This window comes from Lontra canadensis, unplaced genomic scaffold, assembly GCF_010015895.1.
Source record: "Lontra canadensis isolate GAN:19392208 unplaced genomic scaffold, GSC_riverotter_1.0 scaffold62, whole genome shotgun sequence".
Lineage (NCBI taxonomy): Eukaryota > Metazoa > Chordata > Mammalia > Carnivora > Mustelidae > Lontra > Lontra canadensis.
The window spans coordinates 6,745,096-6,763,555 of record NW_022631056.1 but is presented as its reverse complement, the minus strand read 5'-3'; the positions used below and the strand labels follow the sequence as shown (position 1 = coordinate 6,763,555).

The following is an 18,460-nucleotide window of genomic DNA, read 5'->3' as shown; positions in this document are numbered from 1 at the left end:
CTTAAACTGCTCCTAGGCACTTTTAAGAACCCTTCAGATTTTCTTGTTATCATTCATCTTCTCCTTCATTCAAAACTATTTATGTTTTTGATGTTCAATTGTTTTCTGAACATCTACTACATCATAGACAACAGACCCTACTGTAGAGAGGTTTGATTGGTATGGTAGGAATTTGTGGGAAAAACAGAAATGCAAAAGTGGGGAAGAGTAGTGAATGAAAAATCAGTAAAAGGAAAATTGTTTTTATTATTCCAGTGGCTGACAGTATCTGTCGGAGCACTGCCAAATCCACCATAATGTGTCCCCTACAGAGTAACCCATATTTATTGTATTTCTGTCAAGATTTAACTCTCAAGGACAATTTAAATTGCCTATTTCCAGCTGTTGAGTAGAGTGTCACTGTTGAGTACAGTGTCACTGAAAATTCCAGATGCTGAAACATTCCATTCCTGAACTTGAGGAACAGGTTTTGCCAAGTTAAAATGCCTGAGTCATCCAAAGGACAAAGTCTAGTAGGAAACAAGGGGAGTGAGGGTAGATAATTGGGAGTCATGAACCAAACCCTGAGGTGAGGTGGGATATCAACAGACCTTTGAGGGGCTAATGGTCAGACTGACCACTCCTTCAATTCTCTATGCTTTGTCATCATGTGTCCTAAAAATAATCCATCTGGGGGAGGAGTCAAGATGGCAGAGAAGTAGCAGCTGAGACTACTTCAGGTAGCAGGAGATCAGCTAGATTGCTTATCTAAAGATTGCAAACACCCACAATCCAACGAGAGATGAAAGAGAAGAAGAACAGCAATTTTGGAAACAGAAAATCAACCACTTTCTGAAAGGTAGGACTGGCGGAGAAGTGAATCCAAAGCGACGGGAAGATAGACCGCGGGGGGAGGGGCCGGCTCCCGGCAAGCGGCGGAGCAACGGAGCACAAAATCAGGACTTTTAAAAGTCTGTTCTGCTGAGGGACATCGCTCCAGAGGCTTAACCGGGGTGAAGCGCACGCGGGGTCAGCGTGGCCTCAGGTCCCACAGGGTCACAGAAGAATCGGGGGTGTCTGAGTGTCCCAGAGCTTACAAGTATTAGAGCGGGGAAGCCGGCTACAGAGACAGAGCCGAAGAGTGACTCTCAGCTCGGGGTTACCTTGAACCGGTCGCAGGCTCGGTCAGCTTGGAGCGCGGCCAGAGGCCAGGGTGATGGGAGTAATTGGGCGCTGTTCTCTGAGGGCGCACTGAGGAGTGGGGCCCCAGGCTCTCGGCTCCTCCGGGCCGGAGACTGGGAGGCCGCCATCTTCATTCCCGTCCTCCGGACTCTACGGAAAGCGCTCAGGGAACAAAAGCTCCCGAAAGCAAACCCGAGCGGATTACTCAGCCCGACCCTGGTAAGGGCGGTGCAACTCCGCCTGGGGCAAAGACACTTGAGAATCACTACAACAGGCCCCTCCCCGAGAAGATCAACGAGAAATCCAGCCAGGACCAAGTTCACCTACCAAGGAGTGCAGTTTCAATACCAAGGAAAGCAGCGGAATTCCAGAGGAGGAGAAAGCAAAGCACGGAACTCATGGCTTTCTCCCCATGATTCTTTAGTCTGGCAGGTAATTTAATTTTTTTTTCCTTCTTTTTCAATTTTTTTTTCTTCTTCTGCTAAATTTTTTTTAACTTTTACGCTTTTCTTTTTTAACGTTTTTTAACTAGTTTATCTAATATATATATGTATTTTTTTTCTTTTTTATATTTTTTCTCTATTCATTTCCTTTTTTTAATTGTTTCCTTTCTTTTTTTTTTTTCCGAATCTCTTTTTATCCCCTTTCTCCCCCCCATGATTTAGGATCTCTTCTGATTTGGGTAAAGCGTATTTTCCTGGGGTCTTTGCCACTCTTTTAGTATTTTACTTGCTCCTTCATATACTCCTATCTGGACAAAATGACAAGACGGAAAAATTCACCACAAAAAAAAGAACAAGAGGCAGTACCAAAGGCTAGGTACCTAATCAACACAGACGTTGGTAATATGTTAGATCTAGAGTTCAGAATGACGATTCTCAAGGTTCTAGCCGGGCTCGATAAAGGCATGGAAGATATTAGAGAAAACCCTCTCGGGAGATATAAAAGCCCTTTCTGGAGAAATAAAAGAACTAAAATCTAACCAAGTTGAAATCAAAAAAGCTATCAATAAGGTGCAATCAAAAATGGAGGCTCTCACGGCTAGGATAAATGAGGCAGAAGAAAGAATTAGCGATATAGAAGACCAAATGACAGAGAATAAAGATGCTGAGCAAAAGAGGGACAAACAGCTACTGGACCACGAGGGCAGAATTCGAGAGATAAGTGACACCATAAGACGAAACAACATTAGAATAATTGGGATTCCAGAAGAAGAAGAAAGAGAGAGGGGAGCAGAAGGTATATTGGAGAGAATTATTGGAGAGAATTTCCCCAATATGGCAAAGGGAACAAGCATCAAAATCCAGGAGGTTCAGAGAACTCCCCTCAAAATCAATAATAGGTCCACACCCCGTCACCTAATAGTCAAATTTACAAGTCTTAGTGACAAAGAGAAAATCCTGAAAGCAGCCCGGGAAAAGAAGTCTGTAACATACAATGGTAAAAATATTAGATTGGCAGCAGACTTATCCACAGAGACTTAGCAGGCCAGAAAGAGCTGGCATGATATATTCAGAGCACTAAACGAGAGAAACATGCAGCCAAGAATACTATATCCAGCTAGGCTATCATTGAAAAGAGAAGGAGAGATTAAAAGCTTCCAGGACAAACAAAAACTGAAAGAATTTGCAAACACCAAACCAGCTCTACAGGAAATATTGAAAGGGGTCCTCTAAGCAAAGAGAGAGCCTAAAAGTAGTAGATCAGAAAGGAACAGAGACAATATACAGTAACAGTCACCTTACAGGCAATACAATGGCACTAAATTCATATCTCCCAATAGTTACCCTGAATGTTAATGGGCTAAATGCCCCACTCAAAAGACACAGGGTATCAGAATGGATAAAAAAAACCCAAAACCCATCTATATGTTGCCTACAAGAAACTCAGTTTAGACCCAAAGACATCTCCAGATTTAAAGTGAGGGGGTGGAAAACAATTTACCATGCTAATGGACATCAGAAGAAATCAGGGGTGGCAATCCTTATATCAGATCAATTAGATTTTAAGCCAAAGACTATAATAAGAGATGAGGAAAGACACTATATCATACTCAAAGGAGCTGTCCAACAAGAAGATCTAACAATTTTCAATATCTATGCCCCTAACGTGGGAGCAGCCAACTATATAAACCAATTAATAACAAAATCAAAGAAACACATCAACAATAATTCAATAATAGTAGGGGACTTTAACACTCCCCTCACTGAAATGGACAGATCATCCAAGCAAAAGATCAACAAGGAAATAAAGGCCTTAAATGACACACTGGACCAGATGGACATTGCAGATATATTCAGAACATTTCATCCCAAAGCAACAGAATACACATTCTTCTCTAGTGCACATGGAGCATTCTCCAGAATAGATCACATCCTGGGTCCTAAATCAGGTCTCAACCAGTATCAAAAGATTGGGATCATTCCCTGCATATTTTCAGACCACAATGCTCTGAAGCTAGAACTCAATCACAAGAGGAAATTTGGAAAGAACCCAAATACATGGAGACTAAACAGCATCCTTCTAAAGAATGAATGGGTCAACCAGGAAATTAAAGAAGAATTGAAAAAATTCATGGAAACAAATGATAATGAAAACACAACGGTTCAAAATCTGTGGGACACAACAAAGGCAGTCCTGAGAGGAAAATATATAGCGGTACAAGCCTTTCTCAAGAAACAAGAAAGGTCTCAGGTACACAACCTAACCCTACATCTAAAGGAGCTGGAGAAAGAACAAGAAAGAAACCCTAAACCCAGCAGGAGAAGAGAAATCATAAAGATCAGAGCAGAAATCAATGAAATAGAAACCAAAAAAACAACAGAGCAAATCAATGAAAACAGGAGCTGGTTCTTTGAAAGAATTAATAAGATTGATAAACCCCTGGCCAGACTTATCAAAAAGAAAAGAGAAAGGACCCAAATAAATAAAATCATGAATGAAAGAGGAGAGATCACAACTAACACCAAAGAAATACAGACAATTATAAGAACACACTATGAGCAACTCTACACCAACAAATTTGACAATCTGGAAGAAATGGATGCATTCCTAGAGACATATAAACTACCACAACTGAATCAGGAAGAAATAGAAAACCTGAACAGACCCATAACTAGTAAGGAGATTGAAACAGTCATCAAAAATCTCCAAACAAAAAAAAGGCCCAGGGCCAGATGGCTTCCTGGGGGAATTCTACCAAACATTTAAAGAAGAACTAATTCCTATTCTCCTGAAACTGTTCCAAAAAATAGAAATGGAAGGAAAACTTCCAAACTCATTTTATGAGGCCAGCATCACCTTGATCCCAAAACCAGACAAGGATCCCATCAAAAAAGAGAACTACAGACCAATATCCTTGATGAACACAGATGCAAAAATTCTCACCAAAATACTAGCCAATAGGATTCAACAGTACATTAAAAGGATTATTCACCACGACCAAGTGGGTTTTATTCCAAGGCTGCAAGGTTGGTTCAACATCTGCAAATCAATGTGACACAATACATTAATAAAAGAAAGAACAAGAACCATATGATACTCTCCATAGATGTTGAAAAAGCATTTGACAAAAAGTACAGCATCCCTTCCTGATCAAAACTCTTCAAAGTGTAGGGATAGAGGGCACATACCTCAATATTATCAAAGCCATCTATGAAAAACCCACCGCAAATATCATTCTCAATGGAGAAAAACTGAAAGCTTTTCCGCTAAGGACAGGAACATGGCAGGAATGTCCGTTATCACCACTGCTATTCAACATAGTACTAGAAGTCCTAGCCTCAGCAATCAGACAACAAAAAGAAATTAAAGGCATCCAAATCAGCAAAGAAGAAGTCAAACTCTCACTCTTCGCAGATGATGTGATACTATATGTGGAAAACCCAAAAGACTCCACTCCAAAACTGCTAGAACTTGTACAGGAATTCAGTAAAGTGTCAGGATATAAAATCAATGCACAGAAATCAGTCACATTTCTCTACACCAACGACAAGACAGAAGAAAGAGAAATTAAGGAGTCAATCCCATTTACAATTGCACCCAAAACTATAAGATACCTAGGAATAAACCTAACCGAAGAGGCTAAGAATCTATACTCAGAAAACTATAAAGTACTCATGAAAGAAACTGAGGAAGACACAAAGAAATGGAAAAATGTTCCATGCTCCTGGATTGGAAGAATAAATATTATGAAAATGTCTATGCTACCTAAAGCAATCTACACATTTAATGCAATTCCTATCAAAATACCACCCATTTATTTCAAAGCAATGGAACAAATAATCCTAAAATTTATATGGAACCAGAAAAGACCTCGAATAGGCAAAGGAATATTGAAAAAGAAAGCCAAAGTTGGTAGCATCACAATTCCAGACTTCAAGCTCTATTACAAAGCTGTCATCATCAAGACAGCATGGTACTGGCACAAAAACAGACACATAGATCAAAGGAACAGAATAGGGAGCCCAGAAGTAGACCCTCAACTCTATGGTCAACTAATCTTCGACAAAGTAGGAAAGAATGTCCAATGGAAAAAAAGACAGCCTCTTCAATAAATGGTGTTGGGAAAATTGGACAGCCACATGCAGAAAAATGAAATTGGATCATTTCCTTACACCACACATGAAAATAGACTCAAAATGGATGAAGGACCTCAATGTGAGAAAGGAATCCATCAAAATCCTTGAGGAGAACACAGGCAGCAACCTCTTCGACCTCAGCCACAGGAACATCTTCCTAGGAACATCGCCAAAGGCAAGGGAAGCAAGGGCAAAAATGAACTATTGGGATTTTATCAAGATCAAAAGCTTTTGCACAGCAAAGGAAACAGTTAACAAAACCAAAAGACAACTGACAGAATGGGAGAAGATATTTGCAAACGACATATCAGATAAAGGGCTGGTGTCCAAAATCTATAAAGAACTTAGCAAACTCAACACCCAAAGAACAAATAATCCAATCAAGAAATGGGCAGAGGACATGAACAGACATTTCTGCAAAGAAGACATCCAGATGGCCAACAGACACATGAAAAAGTGCTCCATATCACTCGGCATCAGGGAAATACAAATCAAAACCACAATGAGATATCACCTCACACCGGTCAGAATGGCTAAAATTAACAAGTCAGGAAATGACAGATGCTGGCAAGGATGTGGAGAAAGGGGAACCCTCCTACTCTGGTGGGAATGCAAGCTGGTGCATCCACTGTGGAAAACAGCATGGAGGTTCCTCAAAATATTGAAAATAGGACTACCCTATGACCCAGCAATTGCACTACTGGGAATTTACCCTAAAGATACAAACGTAGTGATCCGAAGGGGCACGTGCACCCGAATATTTATAGCAGCAATGTCTACTATAGCCAAACTATGGAAAGAACCTAGATGTCCATCAACAGATGAATGGATAAAGAAGAGGTGGTACATATACACAATGGAATACTATGCAGCCATCAAAAGAAATGAAATCTTGCCATTTGCAACGACATGGGGGGAACTAGAGGGTATCATGCTTAGCGAAGTAAGTCAATCAGAGAAAGACAACTATCATATGATCTCCCTGATATGAGGAAGTGGAGATGCAACATGGGGTGTTAAAGGGGTAGGAGAAGAATAAATGAAACAAGATGGGATTGGTAGGGAGACAAATCATAAGTGACTCATAGTCTCACAAAACAAACTGAGGGTTGCTGGGGGGAGGGAGGTTGGAATAGGGGGGTGGGGTTATGGACATTGGGGAGGGTATGTGCTGGGGTGAGTGCTGTGAAGTGTGTAAACCTGGTGATTCACAGACCTGTACCCCTGGGGATAAAAATATATGATTATAAAAAATAAAAATAAAAAATAAATTTAAAAAAAATCCATCTGTATCCATGGTCTTTTTATGAAATTCTTTCAGTGTTGGTCTGGATGGCTCCACACCTCAGCCTGGAAGCCAACTGTGTTCCTTTCACCACCATCAGCAACCACACCAGCTTTGTGAGAGTCATCAGTAAAGAGGATGGCCATCCATCTTTCTATTTACAGTTACCTCTCACATATATTTGGAATTTATCTGGGAAGGAGCAAGTTCCATGTTCACCTAATCTTCCAAATCTGGGCCAAATATGTCTTAATAATCATAATCCACTGTTTTGTGTCTGATGAATTTGTTGTATGAATGTAGATAATTTTTTTCAGATTGCAAATCTCATAGTCCTCAAAATAGTTTCTACCTGTTTTGAGTACAGAGAAAGATGTGCCTAGTCTAGAGGTAACCAGTACAAAAGGTCAGCTTGCAATGTGAAAGATGGGAAACATCAGATACCTTTTGTATTTCCATCATGCAAGTCACATTACTTTTAAATTAACTTATTATATTAGTAATTCATTATTTTGGTTTTTGTTTTACATGGGAAAGTTTATTTTGTGCTGGACGAAAAATGCTACCAAAGAGATTAATTCCAGAGGACTCACACAACTTGTGCGCAATGGAGTTCTAAGTGTTTTAGTCTGGGACAGAGGCGGGATTATTCAAGCATGGTCTCCTGCTTCACTTGGGTGAAGTCTCTGACTAAGTTAATACAAGGAGGTATTGAGCCCACGCGAAACTGGTCAAATATGTGAGGTTGCTGATTGTGGTAAAAGAGATATAGTTAGCTCTGGGTTGGGGTAAAGAGACATCTGGAACAAGACTGAAGGAATTTCATATGACCAGGGATAGAGGTTGGTTATTTTTAGGGCATACCTTGTCACAACATTCTCTAGGGACTATCTGTTCTGTTTTACAGGATTCCGGGTTATCCAATTTTTACTTGTAATGAATCATTTTGGTTTGGGGATTTTTGTTAGAGTTTTCTTGTAATGGATACTTTGAAAAGATTTTGAGGGATACCTAGCTGGCTCAGTATGAAGAATAGTGATCTCAAGGTTGTGAGTTCCAGCCCTGTGATAGGTATGGAGATTACTTAAATAAATAAAACATAAAAAAAAAAAAGAAAAAGATTTTGGGTTAAAATTCTTTTAATCCCTAATAAGATATAAGAGGTAATGTAGTTTTCCTCTGGCAACCTGCTTCTTGCAAAATGGTAGATAGAGTCAAGCACATTAAATGTATGTCTGAAGTGTGATTATACGGGGAAAGGGGAACACTCAAACAGTGGAACATCTACTTAATTAATAATACGTCTGTTCCTTGGGTGTTGCCTAGTTGTAGATTACTACTGAATTGGTTAAGCAATTTTTAGTACTGCTTGTACCAGACTCAAAGCAGCTGCTTTCCTTTCTGACTTCTGCTTACATAAGCAGACTGTTATGTATTCACAGTTCAGACCCTGTATTCCTAGAGGGGCAAGTCAAGGAAAGACTAGATACGGCTTTATTTTTAGAGCTACATCTGTATGTATATGTGTGTGTGTGTGTGTGTGTGTGTGTGTGTTACTCTGAACTCCAAAAAGAAGATACCATTTCAGAGAGTCAATGAAATGATTCTGTCTAGTCCATTAATTTGACACTTGCCATAAATACCAGGCAAAACTTGCTCCTGTTAGCCTTCATTTCATTATCCCCTAAATCAAGCACTAATCATTAGTCTTACCTTTCATTCACTAGGGAGTTTGTGGCTTAATTTAATTTTTACCCCTGGCCATTGTTAGGAAAATAAAAAATGAAATGTAGGCAGATTATTATAAACGGGCCAGCAGAAACTAAAGAATATGTCTAACATGTATTATTATTCAAGTAGATGAGAGTGGGCTGTAGGAGTAAAGCATTTTCACATAATTATGCAACAAGGTCGTATTAGGTCAAATTTAAAAAAATTCAAAATGAAGAAAGAGAAGAGACCACTTAGGAAAAATTTTGGACACCCAATGCTACATTTCTGTTCTCATGCAGTGGTTAGAGTTGACTGTCCTTTGGGGTTGAGTCTAATATGTGTCTGTTCCTTGCATTATTGGTTCTTAAATCTTACCTTCAAATCAAAGTCAAAAAGGAAAAATGAAGTGAATACGTCAGGGATTATTGTTGCCTTAACTAATGGAAATGTGAAAGGTGTTTCGGTACCAGAGAAAATTGATTGGCAGTAAGTGATGATGTAAATCTCATGGTGAACTTTTAAGACTGTAGAGAGCTGGGGCGCCTGGGTGGCTCAGTGGGTTAAAGCCTCTGCCTTCGGCTCAGGTCATGATCTCAGGGTCCTGGGATCGAGCCCCACATCAGGCTCTCTGCTCAGCGGGGAGCCTGCTTCCTCCTCTCTCTCTGCCTATCTCTCTGCCTACATGTGATCTCTGTCTGTCAAATAAATAAATAAAATCTTTAAAAAAAACAAAAAAGACTGTAGAGAGCTGACCTTTGATTTGCAGATGAGTAAACTGAGATCCCAAATGGTAAATTGACTTGTCTAGGGTCATGCATATAGTGCTCTACTTTGATTAAATCTTAGTCATGTTTTCATTCTAATATATTCTTTCAGAATTATATAATTCATTCATTCATACCTTCACAGTTGTTCCAACAAACATTTATTGAGCATGTACTATGTATCAGACACTGTTTTAGATGCAAAGAAGAATTATAAATGGTCCTTCTCTTCAATATTTAACCATCAATGACTACTGATTTCAGGATCTTGTTGGAGTCTATGACTTTTTTTTTTTAAGATTTTATTTATTTTTTTGAGAGAGAGACAGTGAGAGACAACATGAGCAAGGAGAAGGTCAGAGGGAGACGCAGACTCCCTATGGAGCTGGGAGCCTGATGCGGGACTCGATTCCGGGACTCCAGGATCATGACCTGAGCTGAAGGTAGTCGCTTAACCAACTGAGCCACCCAGGCGCCCGAGTCTATGACTTTCTTAACTTTGAAGATTAAATGACCTGGCCTTCATAAAATCCTTACGCAATGCCGAACACATTCAAGAAACTTATAGCTGTTATTTCTCATTAAATTAATTATTCATTATTAGTTACATCAAATTCTAATATTAAAGCAAGAGTTGAACATAATACAGATACACACATACATATGTATACACATAACTTCTCATTAAAATAAGTTAACACAATTTCTATTGTGTCTGACTCGTTCCTTCAAGAGAATGAGGTTTCACTTGCATAACCGAAATGGCTTTACTAATATCAAAATATAGCAATTTACTAATATTAAAATAGAGCAGTTCCAAGAATGCCACATCCAAACTGAATGAGCCTGTTTCTGGATGTTTCTTAGGTTCCTATGCTTCATTAAAGTTCCCACAGATGTTCAAAAAAGACATGGAAATTAATGGAAGTTCCTTTTTAAAAAAAATTCTCAGAGACATCTGGCAAAGATGATTATAATGCTTCAAAGTTAATAAAATAGAGTAGTTTTGCAGTGCCCCTAAGGCCACCAGAGAGCACACAGGCACACACGCAAACACATGCACACACACATAAACACACACAGGCATGTACATGAGCTATCAGTTCTGTTGTCAAAACAAAGAGGAGGTTTGTGTGACTGGATTACAAACCATCACCCATGGGAAGGAGTCCTACTCCCCATGAGCTCTTCTTCCTTGCCTATACATCTTAGGGCAAACATAGGGAGAAAAATCCCACGATGGAGAAATTTCCTGAGTTATCAAATAGATCTCACAGCAGACAGGCATGTTAGCAGATGTAGCTAGTCTCAACCCAATTGGTTAAAGCAAGTTGCTAAGAACAATATGGCTTTAAATCACATTGCTTTTCCATTTCTTGATTTAATACATTTGCGGAATAATGATGGCAGAACAGTCATGTCGTATTAAGCACAATTTTAAGTACTTTATATATCATAATTCACTTAATCTTTACAATAATCCCGTGAGGTAGATACTATTATAATTATCCTCAATTTACAGATGAGTAAACTGAGGCACAGAACAATCGAGATTCTTGTCTAAGGTGACATAATTTGTATGTGGTAAGACTGATATTTTATGTCTGATGTCTTTTTTTTTTTAAGATTTTATTTATTTGACAGAGATCACAAGTAGGCAGAGAGGCAGGCAGAGAGAGAGGGGGAAGCAGGCTCCCCACCGAGCAGAGAGCCCAGTGCAGGGCTCATCCCAGGACCCTGAGATCACAACCTGAGCTGAAGGCAGAAGCTTAATCCACTGAGCCACCCAGGTGTCCCCTTTATGTCTGATATCTTAACCAGCACCCAATACTACTTCTATGCTTGACTGCACAGATACAAAATCTACCTATCATTTAGATCAGAGATCTCACAAATGAGTACTATTGGCCAGAGGAAGAGTGGCTATGAGAAAGCTGAGAAAATATAGTGTTATTTCCCACTACTAAACAAAGAACTCAGAAAGTACACCCTTATCAAAGCATTAATACGAATAATTTAGTATTATTTGAAGACAAGTGCATAGACAGCACACTCATGTCTTTTAAAGGCACTAATCATTTTGTGGATGCTGCCGTCATCACCAAAGAATGCCCAGTAATTTATGAAAGCACATTTAATTAAAAGTGGGCATTTCAGGAACCACTGAATTTAGATGACAGTCTGTACATTGGAGGTCCCCCAGTATATTACTGTAATAATGATACGGTTCTCAGGGAAAACAGATTTCATCCCCCCATGAGAATGCAATGAAGAAGAAGAAGCAATGTCAGCTTATCCTGATGGGAAAGGTAGACTTTCTTGCCAGCCTGTCCTACTCCTGTCAAAGAGTAACAACCCTATATAGCTAATGAATCCTGATTTCCTCAAGAGAAGCAGGTGCTGGATGGCATCCCCATGTGGCCCGTCATCTCAGGGCAGATCACAGAGCTTGTAGTGCCTGGAGAATGCACAGGTACCCGTATCTAATCCATCAGGAACAGAGCTGGTAAATCACATAAAATTTTGCCATTTGTCTACTGGTGTGCTAAGCGAGCTTTCTATCAATCCTGAACTAACAAACTCCTCTCACAGTGCTATAAATATCCGGGATGACAAAACAAGTTTCCTAGGGGATGGTTATTTGCATTATAAAAGATTCTTCCTTTACAAAAAGATTCCATTCCAGATTTCTTAAAAAAGAGAGCTTTTCTGAAGTATCTTCAAATGTGTCATGATTTCTGAAATTATATTTACACCAGGTTTGGGGAAGGGGAATACTGCTTATTAAGTCACCAGTTTGCTGCCACTTCGATCATTATCTTATTTAATCCTCAAAGCCACAAATGGAATGAAAGCAAGCCAAAGGAATTTGTGAGAAGTACAGTAGGACATACGATGGGTAAAAATTTGAAATAAAAATTTTCACAGAGCTTCAGTCCCTGCATCCGCAGAATAAGGTTGGTGGCTGAGAACTTTACAGTCTCCCCCAGCAGAAACAAGCCATGGTTCCTAATCTACAATATTTCAATCCAAAATCAGTAAGGATGGCAAAAGCTTTTAAGAGACAATTAAAGTGAGCATGGGCTTTTTTGCTTTACAGCTTTTTCTTTAAAACATGATTAAAGAGATAACCATGGCTTTCATTAGATTCAATTAGTAATTGTATCATAAACTTAGGAAATAAAAAAGAGAATAAGGCATAATTAACCTTAATCTATTGATTTCATTTTATTTTAAAATAAGTCTCTATTTACTAGAGGAGACTAATTAAAACCACCAGAAAGTGTTCGCACAGGAGTTGGTGGCAGGAGAATCACCGTATGTGATCATAGATATAATGGGTAAAAAAATAAAAATGAGAGAACAGAGCCGTCTTTTTAATGAAGGTAATCTGTGTTTTATATGTCAGCTTGTTAGGAGTCATTTTACAATCCAGAAATCAAGGAAAGGATTACATGCCCTGTTTTGACACTGACTCTTCTTGTTCATCGTTTGATGAAGACCTAGTTGATGGGATGCCATTGTTAATCTCATTTTCTTCCTTTAGTGTCTATGTTATTAATAGCTCTGTCAATGCTGATGCTAATATAGAGACAGAACAAAAAACTCCCAATTTTAATAGTTTGGAGACGAGTAAGAAATGCAGTTGAGTGGTTAGAATACCAACCTGAGAGTCACCTACCTTGACTTCTCCATTACTCACCTATTCTAAAACGACATGTCACATTTCAATGTGTCCATTTATCCATTTATAAGACACTTGGCTTTAAGTGCTTTTTAAGCTCTTTTGTGAAAGATGCTAGAATAGTGTGCGATGATAATGTCTTAACCACCTTCTTTCACCACTTTTAACTCTAGTTCTTCCTTTAAATATTAAATTTCAACCCCGTGGGACTGATACCGTTAAACCACAAACCACAGTTACGTTCTTAGAGATAACACCTATTAGTGATCATTTATTTTTGTGCCAACCACTGTGCTAATAATGTTAATTGTATTGTTACTTTTTATTCTCAAGTGATAAATAAGAATAACAGTTTCTTCATTGTATAGAAGAGACAGGGCTTGAAGAGTCAAAGGAACCTGTCCAAGATCACATAGCTAGTAAATTTCAAAGCGGAGATTTTTATAAGGCTTATTTGATCCCCCAGTTTCATGCTACTTAACAATATTATTTTTTCTTTTGAAATTCCTTCTGAGAATTCTTATAGAAGTTGGGCTTGATGCTTACAATACAGCATTTAATTACATAGCTATTTATGTTTCTCTCTAGATATTTTGGGCATATGTATTTCTCGCTGTAGTTGACATCTCTATCATTCACTAAAGCTGAAATCAATGTGTAGAAGAGGAGGAAAAAGAGAAGGAAGGGAGAAGGAGAAGGGAAGAGGAGAGGAGATGAGAGGATGAAGAAAGGAAGGAAGGAAGAGCATAAAAGAGAGAGAGAGAGAAAGAAGAAAAGAAAGAAAGAAACTTCTCTTGTTACAAGATGTGGGGGTTTAGGTCCTGCACACCACATCCACCAACCTAAGGCACTTACACAAAACTGACTTACAAAGGGCGAATTATAAGTTATGGGCATCCATTTTCTAATGTAACAAATCTCAGCACAGACAATGGGGCTCTGGAGCCTGCCACAGTGACACTGTCTTCTTGATTTGGCCACTTCCTGATTATGACAGAAGCGGCCCCTCTCTTGGGTAGCAAATTTTGTAGGATGCTTCTCAGAGTAATTCCTACATCATCAGCTAGGTATCTGTCTTCAACCTCCCAAAAATTCTGAGCTCTCTTTAACTTGTATTATATTCCTTTCTGATTAAATTAGTTAGCATGGATCTGTTAATCTGCAAATAATTCTGATTAATAACTTGTCAAATTAATTTTAGTCCCCATATTAGTTAAATATTGCTGTGGGGATATCAGGTGGCTCAGTCGGTTAAGCATTTGCCTTCAGCTCAGATCATGATCTCGGAGTTCTGAGGCTAAGCAGGGAGCCTGTTTCTCCCTCCCATCTGCCCCTCCCCCGCACTTGTGCGTGAGCGCGTGCTCTCTCTCTCTCTCTCAAATAAATAAATAAATAAATAAATAAATAAAAATATTGTTGTGTAATAAATTACTTCAAAAAGAGTTGCATTTATTCTCTCACTGTTTCTGTGCATCAAGAATATGGCCATGACTTAGATGGTGCTCTGTTTCATGGTCTCTCACAGGGTTGCAGTCAAATTGTTGGTCTAAAGGTCTGAGGTCTCATCCAAAGCTTAGCTGGGGAAAGGATCCTCTTCTAAGCTCAGTGAATGATTGTTGGCAGCATCTAGGCAGTAGGCTGGCTGCTGCTCTAGGTAGCTTACCACATGGGCCTCTGTAGATGGGATCTTGCTTCATCATGATGTTCAAGCCAAGAAGGTAATGAAGCCAGTCTGTTAGCAAGACAGAAGTCAGGGTCTTTTGTAACCTAATTATGGAAGTGACTTCCTGTTACTTTTGCCAAATTCTACAGGAATCAAATCACACAAAAGGGTGGGGATTACACGAGGACTTAAATATCAGAAGGCAGATAGGATGATTAATTTTCTGTCAACTTGGCTAGGCCACAATATCCAGATATTTGGTCAAACACTAGCTTAGAAGCCACTATTTTTTGAGATGAGATCAACATTTAAATCAGTAGACTTTGAGTAAGGCCATACTACCCTCCATAATATGGGTGGGTCTCATCCAATCAGTTGAAGATCTTAAGACAAAAAGACTGTGCTCTCCCACAGGGGAAGACTATTTCTAGATAGTCTATATATCTTCTAGATAGTGCCTCTAGACTCGATCTGGATTCTAGTTATAACATCAACTCTTTCCTGGGTCTCCAGCCTGCCAGCCTGCCCTGAAAATTTCTGACTTGCCAGCCTCATAATCACATGAGCTAATTCCTTCAAATAAATTCCTTTCTTCATATTTCCACAACCTATTAGTTCTATGTCTCTAGAGAACAATGACTAAGATAGCCAGGTTCACTAAAGGACATCTTAGAAGTCTGTCTTCCACAGTTCCAAAAGGAAAATAATAGTGTTTAATGTTAGACAACACTCCCCTTCCAAAACAATTAATTTTTTAATTTTTAAAAAGATTTTATTTATTTATTCATGAGACAGGGAGAGACAGAGAGGCAAAGGGAGAAGCAGGGTCGCTGCTGAGCAGGGAGTCTGATGTGGGACTTGATCCCAGGATCCTGGGATCATGACCTGAACCAAAGGCAGATGCTTAACAAACTGAGACACCCAGGAGCCCCTTCCTCGAAAATAATTTAACATTTGTTCAAGGAAACATTTTAGAGCAGCAAGGGGCCTTAGAGATCACCTAGTCTAAACCTATTACCTTATAGAGGTGGAGACTGAGATCCAGATAGTGTAAGGACTTACTCAACACTATTTAGGAACAATGCTGAGGCAAGAAATCAGTTTTCTCTCATAATGCTCTTACCACTGACCCCGGAATTATCCCAAGATGAAGGCTGAGAATTGCACTGGTGGCCTGAAGACTGATTATAGCAAAGGAAACTCTTTGTTTGTGGGCAGATAAACTGTCAGTCAGCAGGGTTGTTTATCCCTTGAGTTGCTCTTCCCATAAGTGGGCAATAGTTTCATGCTTGTACCTCCTCATCCCCCAACCCAGATTCCTTAATGATCAATGGCACACATAGTCAAGACTGTGGGCTGGGGTCACGGATGCTGCTAGTGGCTATGGAACACAGCAAAAATAACTGGCCATATGGGGATTAAACCCCTGACCTTGGCCTCATTAGTGCTGAGCTCTAACCAACTGTTAGACATGTATTGCATTGTTTGTCTTTAAAGATATCTTTGAATCTGCTATATTACTTTCTCATTAACATCTGGTGGCTGGGAACAATTTAATTGATTTCTACAGTGCTTTTTATCAGTATTGAATGGTGATGAGTGAATATATAAAAAATTGAACTCTCATTTTACTAATATTTAAATTAAAATGGACCCCCCAAAACCAAAACCAAAACCAAAAAAAAAAAAAAACCCCCAAAAAAAAAAAAAAAAACAAAACAAAAACCATCCTGAAATAGGAATTAGGCAAACAAGACCCACTGTGATGGATTTTCTTGTTCGCTGCTGTCTACACATGATGGGAAATCTCGGGCTGAATTGTCAAACATTGCACTCAATCTGAGTGTTCCTGATTTGAGGCAATTTGTGGAGATTAAAATCTTGGGAGTTCTAATGCACATCAACAATAAATCCTGTTGCTTCTTCTTGTCCAGCCCAGTAAAAATCAATGCTTTTAGGTAAGGAGTGTTGATTACAAATTATTTTTGAGCAGTTATTTTAAAACGACATCCTAGCTCAAGTGAGAGTTTGACTTAATGTCATTTAATCAAGGGTATTAAATCAAAGGATCACTCTGCCCTGGTGTGATGGGTTGCAGAAGGAAGGAAAATGAACATTAACATGCATTATGCCAGGTGCTTAACGTGTGTTAAAACATTTGATCCTCACTACAAACTAGGAGGCAGACATTTTTAGCCACATTCTATTGCTTAGGAAATTTAGGGTCAGAGAAGTTCAAAACACTTTCAAGGACACAAATTTCTCAGCTGCCTGGGGAGCAGGAATAAAACTCGAGTCTATTAACTACATTGCCCATCTCAAGTTCTTTCTGCTATGTTCTCTGTATCATCAGATTATATTTAGCATATATATTATAAAGTCGGATTCTTTATTCTCCTATCTTCCGCTCCTCTTACTCATCTCCCAAAAGCACTCCACCACTCACCCGTCTCCTGCCTTCTCTAACTCTTGTGTATACACACATTCATACCATATACACACACACACTCTCTCTCTCATGCTCACTTCTGGCAGAGTGGCCAAAGGACACGATTAGTATTGGGGAAGCCAGAACTCCAGTCTTGACTCCATCTGTCTCTCCATACAAGTCACTAATCTCAGCTTCCTCCTTGGGTAACACACCTGTTCCCTATTGTCTCATCTCCTTCTATAAGTATATAATTAAATGTTTATCATCAAGTATTTTTATACTTTAATACCTATACTTTCTTAAGTGGAGTGGAGTATGATATTATGTGGTTGTTTTGATTCTTCAGTACCATTAGCAGTTTCAAGCCTCTTGTCCTGCCCTGTCTAATACGGAAGCCATTTCTAGCCCCATGTGGCTATTGAGCAATTGATAGATGGCTGGTGTGACTGAGGAGCTAAGTTTTAATTGAACTTAAATTAATTTTAATTTAGAAACTGATGCTGGGCAGAAAATACACAATCTTCATGACTTCACTAGGACTAGATTTCACTTTAACCATTGACACTTTAGCATCTGACTTAAGATGTATAAAATACGGACAAAAGTTGGATTTTAAAAACAAGAATGTAAAATGTCTCATTAATATTTGTATTAATTATATTTTTAAGGTTGGTTTTTTTTTTTTTTTTTTATTTTTTTTTTTTTACTGTGACTACTAGAAAACCTAAAATTATATCTGTGGATTGCATTGTATTTCTACCGGACAGGGCTCCTTTAATCCCTTCTTACCAGTATGGTAGATCCAGAGTAGGCTCTAGATATATGTGTCTTCAGGTAATCCTGATGTCCAGCTGCTCTTGAGAACAACTGCCAAAAGTTGTACCAAAGTCTTGTTATAGCAGCTTTTTTTGTTTATGACTTTTTTAAAAAAGATTTTAAAATTTATTTTAGAGATTTTGTATGAGTTGGGGGAGGGGCGGAGGGAGAGACTCTCAAGTAGGCTCCACCGTGGGGCTCCATCTCACAACCCTGAGATCATGACCTGAACCAAAATCAAGAATCAGATGCTTAACTGACTGAGCCACCGGGTGCCCTTGTGATTTAGTTTTTTTTTTAAATTTTTTAATTTTTATTTATTTATTTGACAGACAGATCACAAGTAGGCAGAGAGGCAGGCA

General features: G+C 39.0%; 1 protein-coding gene across 1 annotated transcript in view; it reads right to left on the bottom strand.

The window, feature by feature from the left end:
* LOC116879629 (putative uncharacterized protein ENSP00000383407) overlaps window positions 1–18,460 on the bottom strand; it is a 74,857-nt gene that overhangs the window by 42,804 nt on the left and 13,593 nt on the right. The gene's annotated exons all lie outside the window — the stretch shown is intronic.